This window comes from Taeniopygia guttata, chromosome 1 (genome assembly GCF_048771995.1).
Source record: "Taeniopygia guttata chromosome 1, bTaeGut7.mat, whole genome shotgun sequence".
NCBI lineage: Eukaryota > Metazoa > Chordata > Aves > Passeriformes > Estrildidae > Taeniopygia > Taeniopygia guttata.
In genome coordinates this window covers 92,727,385-92,740,073 of record NC_133024.1, presented here as the reverse complement: position 1 = coordinate 92,740,073, position 12,689 = coordinate 92,727,385, and positions in this window count along the sequence as shown.

Genomic DNA, 12,689 nt, shown 5'->3' with positions numbered 1-12,689 from the left:
ACACATATCTTAAAATCACAGCCGAAACATTGCTCTAATTTCTGCAGTTGTAGCCACATCTTTAAGATCAGCCTTGTTATGGTTACATGAATCTTTATGAGCACACCAGGGCTGACAACCACTGATGTATTGCACACGTGTAACTTTTTAAGATTTTAGAATTTTGATAACAAAAATCTCTGAAGAATGATTGTTCTGCTGGACATTAGTCAGATCTGAGAGAAATAAAAACTAATAGATTTTTTGAGTCTTTTGTCTGTGGGTCAGACTTAAGCACATAAATAGAGAATTATTGTCACATAAGGTGTTTTTCCAGTAGCTGGTGTGAGCACTGTTGGCCCTCCAGATTTCATGACCTTCCAATCCAGCAGTCAACCTGTGATTTGGGTGAGATTGACATTAAACTATGCATCACCATAAACACTGAAAACATCATCAGATGCCTCCATTTTGTCTGTGCCAGTTGCAATTTACCTTTGTGGAACTCATCAGGCAGTTAGGTTGTATTCACTGTGAGGCTTGTGGACAAAATAACTTCATTAAAACCACAGCTTGTATTACCTTATAATAATTCACCATTATTTTCCAAAATAATTAAGTCAATAAACTCAGTTTTACAACATAGTTGTTGCTGTTGGTTGTTGTTGTTGCCATTGTGATGGTTTGCTTTTTTTTTTAAAAGTGAAATTTCAGAGAAAATAACTAAATGCCAAATTCCTTGAACTTTTTTATGGCATTCCAAAATGGAATTGCACCAAGCTGCCACTTCATTATTAAACTGAGTCATGTCTATGCAGATCATAGATCACATCAAATAAATCAGTTGTACTTATTATCTATTTGTAGAAAAGTATATGACTTTTCCAGTATGTCTTTTCATTCTAAATTGCCTTCTACCATAAGTCTTGCCTTAATGATTAGATTTCATCAAAGTGTGATTTTATTCCTCTCTCTGAGTCATATTAAAGAATGCATGTTCTGCATTTTCTTCATCTTCACTTTCAATATTTGCCTCATAAGTATTCTTTTAAAAATGTTTTAATTTTTCTTTTTCCTGTCCCTAACCTCTGGTTAACACTGTACAAGACAATCAACATAATTAGAAATCTTTAGTCACTCACATGATCTGCATCTGATCTATGATCTGCATAGATAACACAGCAATAAAACAGAGCAATAAAAATCTGCTTGGGGTTCTCATTTCCAGAACAATAGCAAGCTCATTACAAGCTACAATAGCACAGAAAAAAAAAAAAAAAAATCTGGTAAAAACACATATGTCCCATAAGGTTTTTTCTGCATGCAAAATAAAACATTACTCCACTCTTTCCTGCTTCCTTTAGAAGTATTTACTTTCATTGTAAGACATACCAGATTCAAGTGAAGTTTTCTTCCTTGAGTCACAAGTGTGTGGAGAGATTTCAAAAGTACTGCAAAACGGGAGGACAGTCTCAGCAATTAGAAAACATATAAAGACTTTTCTCTTTGCCATCTCTGGCCATCTTGAAATTTTCCTTCAAAGATCAGTATTATGAAAGGAGTAGGGACAGTAAGGATTTGATGCATGTATGCCTACATGCACAAGAAGAAGAAACATTCTACATATTTCACTGTTTTCTGCTGTCACACCTTCACAAACTGGTCCCTATCATGTCCACAGTGACAAAACTTGAAAATGTTGCTACCCATTATGTCTTTCAGTCAACTCTAGATATATATTTTAAACCATTCACATTCTTTCTATTCAAATCTCTATTATACTAAATTTTGAATACATTTTGTAAGCAAATCTGTTTCCATGAGACTGCACACACAGAAGAATGAAATCTTTTGTGTCTAAGATGACAGTTCATGGTCAGTTTATGGGAACTTTTTTAAAGTGTGGCAAATATTTTTCGTTTGTCTGAATTCTCAATGGCCAAATAAAACACTTTTTCCTTTTTGCAAGTAAATTTCATTAGTTTCAGAAAGTTTTTTTAGGGATCTTTATTTGAATAGTGAAAATAATTCCATACAAATCTGCAATCCATGCAGATTTAGTAAGTATTTGTTTCCTTTTTAGCATCTTGATTTCTCATGCTAGCTGAGATGCCTACAACATCCTGGGTAATTTCTATAAAAATAGGGGATTTTCGTCTATTCTGAGTGTATTCAGGGTTTGTCTGGTAATGTTTCTTCAATTTATGTAAGCTTCAAAGACTACAAGAACTCTCACGTAATCAAAATGCAAAAGAATGTCAAGAAGTGAATAACCTGTCAGCAGTCATTGAGCATGTACAACATGAACAAAAACCATGTGTTCTGCAACTGCAAAATGAAATGCTTTAGTAGCTTCAAAGTCACGTTTAATTCCTGTTTATTTTCCACAGCACAAGCCAGCAGAAAATACTCAAGGCATAGTGTCACTTCGGAGAGCTGATATTGATATAAGTCAGCTTCATCAGAAAACAGCAGAAAAATAATTTACAATGCAGATTTCTTATTTATCTTTAAGTTAACACAGACAGGATATTTCAATGTTTCATGCATCATGAAACAGTTGCATTTGTTGTGGTCATCCTTTGCTGAATGGCTTGGCTTCTTGCTAGTTCTCTTTGAAGCAATGATTGTTTCTCTAAATGTGGTCCAGTTTCAGGTGGATAAATCTCACAGGATAACAATAATTATATCAAAGTCTCACCTTTTACCTGAGATGATTTTCAATGATTAGTCAGAAATCATTTGACAAATTGTTTCCTGACATAAAATATACATGTTCTTTTCTAATAATTGCTCATCCTCATTATTCACAATGTATTATTTTGATTTTCATTATTCAGAAAAATCCAAAAATTTTGGACCAAATTCTGTAATAAAGACACACTAAGACATTTAGAAACAGTGGAACCCAGTGTGCACAAGTGCTACGAGTATGCAGGTAGGTGGCTGTAATCAGTCAAGCAAAGTTTTGTTTTCTGCTTGGAGCAGGAATATTTCATATAGAATATTGTGCCACAGCATGATACAAATCCTCCCCAAATGATTCTGGGAAACTACAAGAAAATTGAAAATAAAACAGAACTAGGCTATTTTATAGTATTTTATACACCGTTCCATCTTTTGTTTTAAGAAAGCCTATTATTTGGCAAGCCAGCCTGAAAAAATATTTTAAAAATAATGAAGCTTTCTTCCTCTGAAAAGACATCAAAAACAGTCACACTTGACTATCTAAACTATCTATCCGTCTGAACTTAAATTTTTTTATTTGAGTAATTTTCTGTATGGCAGTAAATCTTGTATGATCACTATCTGGATGTGTCAATGCACAGTCCTTTTTTCCTTATTATTGTGTATTCTTTGAATTTTTCACTCCATTAGTTGGTCCAATTCAGCTACATTAAACAAATACTTAAGGTGTTAAGAAAATTTCTGGATTAAACATCTGCCTGCATGGAAAGAACAGATTGTATGTAAGCCATACTATGAACACTCAAAACCAGGGGGATCATCAGTGTGCTTTGAAGTGAGAAGAAAAAGTTAAATGGCAGATGCAGAACAGCACGTGGTTTGGAAATTTCATTATTGGTAAACCATGCTGTTTCATCTAGTTAAAAGGAAAAAAGCTATGGGCCATGCTGATGTTAGATTACTTATCTGTTACAAAGCACCTAGAATGAAACCAAATGGAAAAAAAAATCAAACAACAACAAAAAAAAAAAAAACCCTAATCACCTCAGTAGTTAATATGATAGAAAAAGTACAATTTAAGTTTCTATTTATTAGCTACATGTACAAATGACAGAAATTACTTCAATAGTGAGCAATGAAAAGCACTGAAACCAGAATGCACAATGGAAACCCATGTGGGACAGTACCACATGCGGCTGCAGTATAAAGAACAAACCCTGGATATCAGCAAGGGCCATTTTAAACCTAATTGGCCTGTATCACATTGCAAAAGATGCAAATGTTTGGTTTTCAGGAGCACCTGGGATTTTACATCTTCAGGACCAATTCTACAGCTGAAGAGGGCTGCAATTACTTTGATTCAAAAATCTCGCAGATTCCAAAAGGCCAAAAAATTAATGAAATTGTGTTTAAGCAGTAAGAAGGTGATTAACACAAGAAAACTGTTAAAATTAGGTTGAAAATAAAGCAGCTGAGAGAATTTAGTCTTTGCAAAGGTATACTAACACAACCCAGGCCAGAAGATTCCTCAAAATCTCAATGACATTATGGAGCAGATCTAAGGGAGCAGAGTTGGAAAGATTCTCTCCTTGATGTACTGCTTTCGACAGAGTGGATCCCATGAGAGAAGTGGAGATTTCTCACCCTTGAGTTGCTATACTGAGGGAAATTTTGCCAAAATCTTTCCAGAACCAGCACTGGCCGTCATGTGAGTCTCTAGAGCCGATTGCATATTAGATATCAGCATTGATGAGGATCTTCTCTGTTTTCTTCTAAAGCTGGATCTCCTTTTCCCTGTTTTTAAGCCCTCAAACAGGAGCCTGATTTGTCTCAGTTTTTTTGCAGCATTCATGGGAAAGCTGCACAGACAGGGCTGAGAGCTATCATGATGGTTTCTATGATGTATTGATGTTTCACATTCTTCTGTGACCACAGGCTAACTTTTGTTGACATTTCTTAGAAATTTGACATTATAACAACAGCTTTCACTCATTTGTCATATTGATATTCCTTTTCCATTTGCTCTGGTTATAAAACAGAAATTAGATCAGGATGGACCTCCCATATATATTTTTATTTGACATAATTGCCATATTCTTTTCCTTTCTTATAATGTTTTTTAATATTTCTTATAATGCTCTATCTTCCTACTGGTAGAATGATATTCTGGCCACTGGTGAGGAGGTAAGGAAACCAAATAACTAAAATGTAGTGGTCAAGATACCCTGTGACATACGTACAACTGATGCTTCTGTCTCTGCTTTGAATGCAAAAATTACTAAGTGGACCTCCTGCATGTCAGATGGTTGTCTATTCCCCTGAGCTATTTGCTGTTCTGAGAAGGACTTCAAAGGGTTTTCAAGCAAAAATCTCACAGATCCTTGGGCTCATTGAAATGTCAACAATGAGGATATTTTCAGCTCCTCAAAACTTTCAGCACAAAAGAAAATGTTTTACCATCTAGTTCAAATTAGTAACTCCTGCCTGCAGAACTTACTGCTGCAAAAATCTTGGGTTTTTTCCTTCTTTCCACTGTTAAGTATGAGTCTTCTGGTCTATATGCAAAAGGAAAAAAATTCAGGAGCAGCTGTGTGTAATATTTTCCAGCAACAGCTGGCTTATAGAACGAATAGGGGCCTAAAAATGGCTGTCTTACTCACTTGAGTCCAAGTATACTCCCTTGGTATGTTTTAATGTTAAAGTTTCATTTGGCAAAGTCAAATGAGATGCTCAGTCTAGCTATTATAGAAATTCTTGATTTTAAATCAGTCATTAGTAAAGCATTAAGCAGGTCAGAAGCAAGGTACAGTTGTGAAAGCCAGACCAATCATCTGTTCCTTGCAGACAAGTTCACCACTTGACTTTGTTGTCCCTGTCATTGTTTACCAGGTACCTTTGCTGGTCTCTTCTATATAAATATGGAAATTAAATTTTTCTCAGGAAATGTTGATGGTATAAAAAGTTTTGAATGTAAGGTATAAATTTATTCCTCTGGGATTGCAAATTACCTTAAGGCATCATTAAAAAAAATACATAGACTTTCTAAAGATGGCAAGAGAGCCAAACAGACAAAAACTCTGGAATGAGTTTCAAGGAAAACTGAGCCAGAGTCTTTAAAGGGATAACACGTTACTGGATTAATATGGAAGTTATGTATTAAATTCTTCCATTTGGGAATTATTTGGTTCAGCTAGTCTTCAGGAGTAAAGACTATCTGCAGCCTCTCCTACCACTTTAGCTTTCCCAAACCAAACAGAATCTTGACAACCTTCAGGACATAGAGCAGCAAGAAAACACAGTCAGATGATCTTTACTAGACTTGGTTCCATTCAGTGGGTCTAGTTTTCCCTTGCCTTGTCTGTAATTATAGGTTTATGGTTTGTATTTACAAGCTTATGAAGAGGAGTGATAAAAGACCTTTAGGTTGGCTGCACACCATGCAGAGTCTGAAAGTGCTCTTCAATGATTATATTGACTGACTTTATGACCCCTTGGTGCTGACAAAGCCTCATAAAAAGCACATAATGTGAAGTGGAATGCATCATTGCACAGGTGTAAATGACTACACAAGATGCAAGGAAAGCAAAATCAAGCCAGTGGTACCTAATAAACACTTCCAGCCCAGGAACTGTCGCAGACTCTCACGTAAATACTTAACATGTGGTTCTGCTCTAAAATGTGACTATAAAATGCATTGTGGTTTTTTATTGCATTTCAGTGATACCATATTACATTAGCTAAACTTACAAGTAATTTTTTTTTTATTTTGTAAACTCCATGTAAACACGTAAACTCCATTTTTCTTTTCTTCTTATGCATTTCAAGACCAAAGTTTATCCAGACTCAGCTTTATCTCACAGATACCTCTGCAAATGTACAGATTTACTTCCCAGAGCACCAAAACGTGCTGCAGTTTCTGAACATTTAATTAAAAATTTATTAAAAGTTTTTATAAAACATATCTGAAAAATGGTACACAGTGGTCACATATTGGATTTCTAGTGAACCAGATTGATTATAATATCCAGCCTGAACTCTTATTCATCTTGAATTCTTGAGTTTTTTCTCTTCAGCGATTTTCCCCAAATTTGCAGAAATAAAACCCAAGTAAATTTATTCATTTAAGGCATTATTTTTTATGCAAAATGGCCCTTTTCAATTTAATAGTAGTGTGGGTAAAATAAAACTTAATTTAATAGCTTAAAAATTGTAATGAAGGCCACTTAAGCTCAATTATTCCCCAGAGGGGCAAAACTCCCATTGTTTAAAATACTAGGAAATCAGGATATAGGATATTGTCTGAGTCTGGAGACAGTATGAATAAAACATGTTCACAGTAATGATGTTGCAGTGGCAGGGAGACAGACTAGGTAATCTCACAGGTCATTTCCCTGCTTATGCTTTGCATTGGCATTCTCTGCAGTACTGAAAATTTGATTAATTTCCTTATACGGGGGACATCAGAGCCTGGGAACTGAAATGAGAGGGATGCAATGGCCTAATGCACACAATTATTTTGGTTCTCCTAATTTTGAGTAATAAAGTGCAATCCACTTCAATAACCATCTGCAGTTCTAAAAAGAACAGCAATCTAGCGCAGAGAAATTTCAGACAACCAAGAAATTTCTCAGTTGTTTCTACATACAGGGTACTGTTTCCGTGTAAGAGTCAAAGGGGTCGGTCTGTCTCACATTTGAACAGAATTAATAATAACCTTAATTCTAGTATAATTTTTTTTTTTTTTTGGGGGGGGGGGGAAGAAACTGTCCCAGATGTTTGACATCACATTAGGCAATGCCTGACAGGGCCCCACGAGGGCTGGCATGTCCCTGGGTGCTGTGGGAACCCCCAGGACAGCAGGGCAGAGCCTGGCACTCAGAGCCATCCCACCCGCAGCCAGAAACTGCAGCCTGGGCACCAGCGAGCCCCAGCCCCAGGCAGCAGGCACCTCCCTGAGCAGGGAAACAGCAAAAACTTTACTTTATTCATTATTGAAGTAATGAGTAAGAGAGGATAAAGATATCATGTTTAGGATTTCTGGCCATGTTCTCATTCAAATGCTATGTTATTAACACAGAAATAAGGGTATGAAACCAAAATGAGGCTTAGCTACTGACTGCAGCTGTAAGTATTGCAACACCTAGATCCTAAGTGGGAAGAGAAAATCATGTTACCAGATACACAGGCTCTGTACTGGACAAGCACATGTAGAAAGATTTTAGTCTCCATTCTGTTTTGAACCAATTTGAATGCTGTAGCGAGATTTACCCAAAACCTGCCACCAAAAGCACTCCCACCTGCGTCTGGCGAGGTGGAAATCCTTGGGCAAAGATTCCTTCAGCTCTGGTCTTCTCTGGGGTCATGTATCTTTTTCTCTCTTTCTTTATTATAATAAACTAATTCTAGAAGTTTCCTCATTATAACAGAACAGATATAAGGTCTTCCTTGACATGAGGAGACACTGAGAGACTCTCACAATGTCCCCACTGCCACACTCTACACGTTCCTCAGCGGGGCCTGGGAAACCACACACTGGGCAGAGGAACCTTCTTGGGAGATACCCAGGTCTATCTCCTTGTCCATTAACTGCTTAACACCAAGTGCTCAAGCGATCTTCAGAGCAGGGATTGTCACCATGCCCAGCCCAGAGCCCTGCAAACGCCTGGCAAGACCACAGTGGTGATACAGTCAGGGGTGAAGTCCAGTGGGGGCAGTAGGTGATGGACAGCAGATACAAGGTTGGGCACAGGCAGGGCTGTAGCTCAGGCAAGGACCTAGGCTGAGGATCTGGTCACAGGTGCAGCTCCCAAGAAAATGGGAGCTGCTGCCCCAGTGAAACTCCTCTCTCTTTCTGTCCCAGGGCTTTTCCAGCAGTGTGAGTCCAGGCTCCCCAGTCAGGCTCAGCAGCACTGGCTGGAGCAGGGGCAGCCTGTGCCCTAGGAGCTGGGAAGGATAGCAGAGCCATGGGCTGCGCTCAGAGCCTGGCAGCATGGAAGCAGGGTGCCCTCCTTTCCACATATTCTTTAGAAAGATTAATCCATTGTGACATTGCCAATTTTGTGTTCTGTCCAGGCAGGAATAGTCTGGCTGTGGATTCAAGAATGCCCTTTGGATGGCAGTCCTGTTGAACGGCGTCCGTACCTGAAAGCTGGAGAGAAATGTCATCCCAGCTCAGGGCTACAAGGCCCAGAGAACTGCTGAGTAGCCAAGGAAACACAGCTCTGGGGGTGAGCAACATAAGGCCAAGACCAGCAGTCCCTGCAGACTGCTGTGCTTTAAGGGTTTGTGGGAAGTGGAGCTGGGATTTTCAGGACAGCAAATCTTTACATCAGTGCTATTTTCAAGCGCCTCTGTCCAGGGCTGTGTACTCCTAGGGAAGTGCAGACATTGTCTTGACACAGAAGGACACAGAACCTATCCTGCTGTATTTCCTTCATCCTTCTGCGTCAGGGAAGGACAGACAAGCATACTGCCAGTTCCACAGTACTGGGTGGAAAGATGCAGATTGTTGTTTTAGGCTCTCAGCAAAGAACCATGAAAAATACAATGATTTGGACAGCTATCCAAGGCATATAGCTTAGAAATTACAAACATCTGTAAAAATATATAAGCAAAATGCAAACTTGTTGTATAAGAATTGTGTCCCTGAGACATAACCCACCGTTTCTAACTAAACACACAGGCTATATTAAGGCTGCATGTTTCTTGTTCAGTATGAAGAAAAAGGAGTTACATTTATTAATGCAGGTGAAGTCTATAACCACATTTATTTTTTATAGCAAATTAGTTCACTATTAGGTCTTGATAATATCTCAGGACTGGCATAACTCTCTCCTCTTCCTTTTAAATGTTTGTTTTCAATGAAACATGGCTCACAGTGACTTAATAAGCAATAAGAATTCCTCTGGTTTGGCCGAGATCTATATTGTGGGAAGTGACTGTCCTCTGGTCTCCCTTACAGCTATTTCTTAACATCTTAGAGTTATGTGGAAATGTCTTCTTTGGAAAGTAATAGCATAATAGGAAATATAATTTTTATGTTGGTCAATGCCCACAAGTTTTTACTTCTCTGTTTTGACACAATGAACAATTTATTCACTTAAGGCAATATTATATGTGAAAGAGAAATCAGAGCATAAGTCTGCAATTCAGTTACATCTTACACCTACACACATATATTCATCAGACTCCGAAGGCATTCAGGAAATTCTGAGATTTTTCTATCCTTCTCTACTCTGAGAAGCTTATTGTAGAGTACATTAACTCACTGAGAAAATCCAGGCAACCTGAGTCAGGCAAGTTCATATTTTCATGATTTGAGATGGTAACCTAAAGTAACCTAAAGTCCCAGGTTTCTTAAAACCCTTGATATATTTTTATGAAGTTTAAACTAAACGGCAATTGCAGCGAGCTCTAGATCGCCATTGACAATAGCTAAGATCAGATACTTAGATCATATTCATATCCCCAGTCTCTTCTCTCCAAAACTCTCTGTGTTCTGCCTGCTTTCAAAATTAGCTTTGTCCCTTACCATGACCAAACAGTCCTTGAACTGCTGATATTGGTCTCTTTCACTAACATCCCTAAAAAACAGGGATGATCTTAATCAGGATAAGCTACTATATATCACAGTTTTGAATTTTGGTAGAGCAGCATGGAAAAGTGTTTTCTATCCCTTGGAATGCATGAGGAATAAAATATTTTAAAAGTCTACTGGATACTCCTAGAAACAGCTCTCCTTTGCACAAGTATGTAATTCATTGCAACCAGGATTTGTCTGTAGTCCTCCCTTAAAGAGAGGTTCATCTGAAAGAGCATGTTTTAAAAACCTTTTTTTTTCAAGGTAATAAATAAACTCCCAAACAAGCACTATTTGTGGCAGAATGAATTAAGTAATTTGAATGTAAAAATATCTGTAGGCATATTAATTGGCATGAATGAAAGCAAAATGACAGTGTACCCTTCTTCAGGACATAAACACTTGTGTCATTTTTCATATAAGGGAGTTCAAGTTGAGAGCTGCCACAACTGTTGAGCTGCTAATAATTTTTACCTCCTGTTCCTCCTCCTCTTCTTTTCCTTGTTTCCCCCATCTCTTCTTTGCATTTTGTTCTGCTTCTTTGGCTGTTGCTGTATTTCTCTCCATGCTTCTGACTCACTGGTAGAACAGATTGCTTGTAACATCTCTGTAGTAAATTAACCTTTGTGGCACCTTTTGCATAAGTTTGAAATTGATTTAGATCTTTACCCTTACTCATCAGCCTACAATGCTCAGCTGCCTTCCAATAGTTCTCACAGCACTGGCTTCTGGTACTCATATTATATGCTTTGGGTTTTGCCTATTCAATTTTTTCTTTTTATTGGATTAATAAAATCCAATATTTTACCTAGGTTGTAATCTTTATTTCTTTCCAGAAATCTGCCCAGTTTAAATCAAACAATCAGTAAATAACTTTTTGTTCTTACTGACTCCTTTCATTTTTTTAACAGAAAAATCTGGGAATATTATATAGAGATGCAAAAGCATAATGTATATATGAAAAATATTGTTCTTTGATATTTGAAATTTTCTGCTTATTAAAGAGTCCTGATCAAGAGAAACTGAACTTGAGATTTTCCTAATTTCTTCCCAGACACAAAACTAGGCTAAACAAGTGTGGCAGTCCTGGTTCAGATGTGGCATTTCTCATGGCAAGGAGTTCTACTCAGACCATATTATAAATTTTAAATACCAGCATGTGCTTCTATCAATTTTTTTATTGTAAGGCAATATATATACTCCTGCTCCTTTTAGCCACTGAGTGCCAACTAGTCTGAGTTTGTGATCCAGAAAGATTCTTTGATATAAACAGAAATACTGAGTAATATGGTAAGTCTGTGACTCTAGCAAAACAACAAAACAGAGCTTCCAACAGGTTATGAGAAAATGCTATCCAGACTTTGACCAACACCAAGATACTTAATCCCTTTGTGTATTACAATGGCCTCAAAAGTGTTCTTCTTTAAGTTTATCTTTCTCCTTGATTTCCTAGTGTATTATCCTCGAATCCACTATACAAATGCCTACAGTTATAATGAAATCCTGGAAAACAGTGCAAGTGGTGTTGCCTAGAATGACTCCACAATGCTGAAGGTTTTAGATAAGTGTACACAACAAACCCTGAAGTGAGTGCTATTGAATCACTTGGTTTCAATTTCCTATTCATGGGACAGCTTTTGTCCAAAAAACATCTAAAACCAACTTTAATCTTCTTTCTGATTTCTCACCAATTCCCTTCTTTGTTTCTCTTCTCCCTGCTGGATACTCCTTGTATTTATTTAGGGAAATATTTAAGAGTCTGATATTTCCAGTGACAGGCTAACTACTGAACTGGAACTTACTTACATTATATTCTAGGTGGATTTAGGCACCTCAAAAATATCTATAAATTCAAATGAAGTTTTCTGAATACATTCAGCCAAACAGTGCTTTGTGAAAGGGGCCTAAACTCATAGAGCAGGGGATGTACCCCTCTGCCTTTTCCTTCTCTCAACAAGTCTGTTCATAGGGATCAATCAATTAAGTGCTATCTTGAATTATTGCTCAGATAAACATCAATCTCAGAGGCCATGAGATTTTAGAGGAGCAAGCATTTGGCCATAGCTCAAGAATAATCAAAAGTTTCTTAGTAACAAGGCAATATATAACTTTCTAAACCAATAGACAGTTGCTACAGGATTTATTTTACTTTTCTAATTTACCACCTTTACTTATTTCTGCTGCACCGTGGATACTTTTATCTAATGGGCTTCTAACTCACAGGCACAGATATGCTTCTATGATAACTTCTAAACTCTCAGCTTAGTCCATACAACCACACCCATTCATTATAAACTCTTCACCATCTGCTCAGTACAGTTTCTCACTTACTTAAGGCATATTCTCACTGACAACTATAGAAATATAAGTTTATTATTTTTCTGCTTAATATCTGTGTATTGTATTTTTACATCAATCTAAGCTTCTTCTAAGGATACAGATC